This window comes from Artemia sp. Qi Xiang Cuo, chromosome 11 (genome assembly GCF_049724085.1).
Source record: "Artemia sp. Qi Xiang Cuo chromosome 11, ASM4972408v1, whole genome shotgun sequence".
Taxonomy (NCBI): domain Eukaryota; kingdom Metazoa; phylum Arthropoda; class Branchiopoda; order Anostraca; family Artemiidae; genus Artemia; species Artemia sp. Qi Xiang Cuo.
This window is the reverse complement of record NC_142804.1, coordinates 56,635,507-56,639,145: the sequence shown is the minus strand read 5'-3', so window position 1 is coordinate 56,639,145 and position 3,639 is coordinate 56,635,507.

The following is a 3,639-nucleotide window of genomic DNA, read 5'->3' as shown; positions in this document are numbered from 1 at the left end:
TTTCGTGGCAGTTTTTTTTCACTTTTTATTTGAGAATTCAGTTTTATGGATTTTCATGCATTTAAAGTTTTTATTGTAAATGCTCGAATTAACTTATAATTATGCTTGTTCTTTTTCTTTGTTACGACCGGTATTCAGTAACTACACATGTTTTTGTTGTTGTATAAACTAGGTGAAAATAATTTTTTGGGTGTTAAACTAAAGAGCAAAGAAACTTAAAATGGGCGAAAATTGTCAGGTCCAGTTCTGAAATTAAAACTTGTTTAATAGAAATTAAAAATGAAAAATAAGATTGTAAAAAGAAATGATAAATTTCAAGATTACAAATTTTTGGGATCGTAGCCCACGTCAACCCTCGCTGATAAAGTATTAAGTTTGATGTAGCAAGCATTTTTTTATTCAGTTTGTGATTCAACCTTTTTTTATAAGTAAGATAAAAGAAAATCAATCTCTTCTCTTGTATCCTTTGCACTTTTGGGATGTCGTTTGGCTTTGGACCGTTACAATGTTATAACAAACTATTGAACATCTTTGTGTTATTCCGGTTCAATCAAGGTACGGTATGACCACCCTTCTGCTAAAGACTACCGGGAGAAATTCGAGTGAATATTGAAGATATTATAAACCCTTGTGTGATTCGGGTTTAAAAAAAGAGTGCAACGTGTCTACCTTTCTGCTCAAGGTTGGCGAAGGATAGGAGGAACGTTATTTAGAGAGTCCTTCTCCTACTTTGGTTTCAATCGTACCAATTGAAAATCCTTGCGTGATTCCATTCAAACACGTCCAACAAGCTTATCATTCTGCTGAGAAGTTGGCGATGGCAGAGCGTTTGGGTGTTGAAGGGGCAATAAGTCCTCTTATGCCTCAAGTAATATACTTGTATATTTAAAATCCTTGCATGATCCCTTTTCAGACAAGGTGAGCATAGCTGCTTTTCTCCAAAACTAACAAGAAAGTGGGGGAGGGGTGATATTTTAAGGACCATTAGTCCACTTTGGGCACCTTATATGCCCCCAGGGCATAACTTACAACTCTTGCCCTGAGGGCTGGGGGGATTGTCCTCCTCAAAGCATAATTTTCAGATCTTTCAACTACGTTGAACAAATTTTCTATCTCAAAATTTTGATTGGATGTGTTCGGGGAAATGGTGGGCGTGAGAGGTGTTAGTTGTCCTCCAATCACTTTCGACTATTAAAAAGGCCACTAGTCCTTTGAATTTCCAATCGAATGAGCGCCCTGTTTGATATTTTTACGACAACACTTTCTATAAGAAACCTCGTATGCCCCAAGGGTATAACTTACGACCCTTGCCCTGGCTGCTGTGGGGGGAGTGTCTTCCTCAAAAACATAATTTCCAGATCTTTCAACTACAAACAAAATGACTATCTCAAAATTTTGATTTGATGTATTTGGGGAAATGATGGGCGTGGAAGGGGTTTTAGTTGCCTTCCAATCACTTTCGGCTATTAAAAACGGCACAAGCCCTTCCAATTTCGAATCGAATGAGCCCTTTTCGAAGTTTCTACGATCACTCCTTCGATACGAAGTGCCCTGGTTTTATGGAAAAAAAATACATTGTACCAACATCGTTCTTTACTTAGGCAGCTCTATTGCGCTGCCTATGATTAAATGATTGTTTAGATAATGATTTCCATGTGGCTACTGTTTTCAACGATGTTAAGAAGGCATTTGACACATTAAACCATGATATTCTGTCTGACAAAAGGGAAAATGTAGGCATAAGAGAATAGGATTAGACTTAGTAAAAATCACACCTATTTAGATGTATTATTGCGGTAGGTGTGGATGGAAAACTGTCGAAACAAAAAAATCTTATGGATATGGGTGTCCCTCGATGTTCAGTATTAGGTCTACTTTTGTTTTTGATTTATATTAACGACCTTCCGCAAAGTTTGCAGGGGAATATAATTCTTGCTATTCTATTTGCAGATGATACGGCTATATCTATTAAAGCGAGTGATCCATCTACATTAATTGAAAATTTGATTGTAACTGCTACTTCAGTTATTCTATGGTTTGCTTCTAATAATCTAGTATCAAATTTTTACTAAAACTGAATTTATGGTTTTTGGTCGTTCAAAATGCGCCACTCAATTGATTTCTTGTCAGGAGCTTCAGGTTGGTGAGAATAAAATTTGTAGGGCTCAGTCATATTGTCATTTAGGGGTTTTTCTTGATACACTGTTGTCTTTCCTTAATCACATTGATCGTTTGACGGTTAAACTTGCTCAAAATTGTGGATCGATCAACCATTTGAGAAATGTTTCACCATCTTCCTTACTAAAAATAATTTACCAGTCTTTAAAAGATTTGTATTTAAATTACTGCTTAACTGTTTATCTTAATACCTTCTGGACGTATTTAAATCAATTACAGGTACTACAAAACACGGCAGTAGGAATACTTGGAAATTTTTTACATCAACCATCAAAACTTGAAAATACATCTGAAACGAAAACGATGTTCTTTTTCCAGATTTAAAACGTATACGTGATGAAAATATTTCCTTATGGTATTTTCAAATTCAAAATCCTAAAAAATATTTCTATAACGAATTTCTGTTGATTTTGCCCCCTCGTTCGGCTCGTCGGTGGGCGGGATTATACCGGATTCCTTTTGTAAGATGTGAAAGGTCAAGGTTTTCACTTAGGTACCTAATGCCATTTATTGCGAACAAATAAAAGCTGAATGATAGAACTCAGATTGATCAATCCCAAAAATCTCAGCTGTATTAAAAAAGCAATTATTAAAGGTTATTTTTTAACGTTTGTTTGTTTATCTTCAATGATATAATTTTTAAAATTAATCATATTTTTCTTTGTGTGTTTTGTTTTGGATCCACTTTGAGACGGCCTCCCATGCCCCTCTTGCCCAGCATTTCTTTCCTGCACAGCAATTTGTTCCTGCCCAGCATTTCTTTTCTCCCTTCTTTTTTTAGTCCTTGTTTTCTATGGGTTTTTTTTTGTTAATTAAAGCGGCGTTTACAAGCGTGTCTAGCTAGAATCCCATGTCTAGACACATGTCTATCCAGAATTCAATGTCTAGGCAATGACCATTCACAAGTAAAATTCGGCGCTTAGCTAGACACACTAGACAAAGCGCTTGACTAGACATTTAGTTTTAGACTCTAGAGGTCAATATCTAGGATTTTCAGTTATAGCCAATCAGAATACGTCAAGTTCCACTATTTTCATCATTTATGTTTACATTTTTAAACTGAAATTTAATTTTCGCTTTCTCATTAATTGTTTTTTTCATTTTAGGCAAATATGCAACACCAGACATAATTATGAAGCACACTAAGGCAATTGTTTCGCTCATCTCAACTATTATCTTGTGACAGTAAAAATAGGGATTACAATTGTGAAAGTTTTGCCCGCATAAATCTTGATTGGCTAGAAATGACAATTTGAAACTAAATTTGTAGTTTTAGCTAAAGGGCTCGGCACATGTAGCTGATTTCGGGAACCGATTCCAGCATCAGTGGACAAACGATAACAGTAAGAAAAATTTGTTGAAAGGAAAATTTATTGCGCCAGATTATCAAAACAAAAAATCATGGACACAAACAGAAAAGATGATAAAGAAAAGGCTTTAATGGTTTTGCGAATATAATGG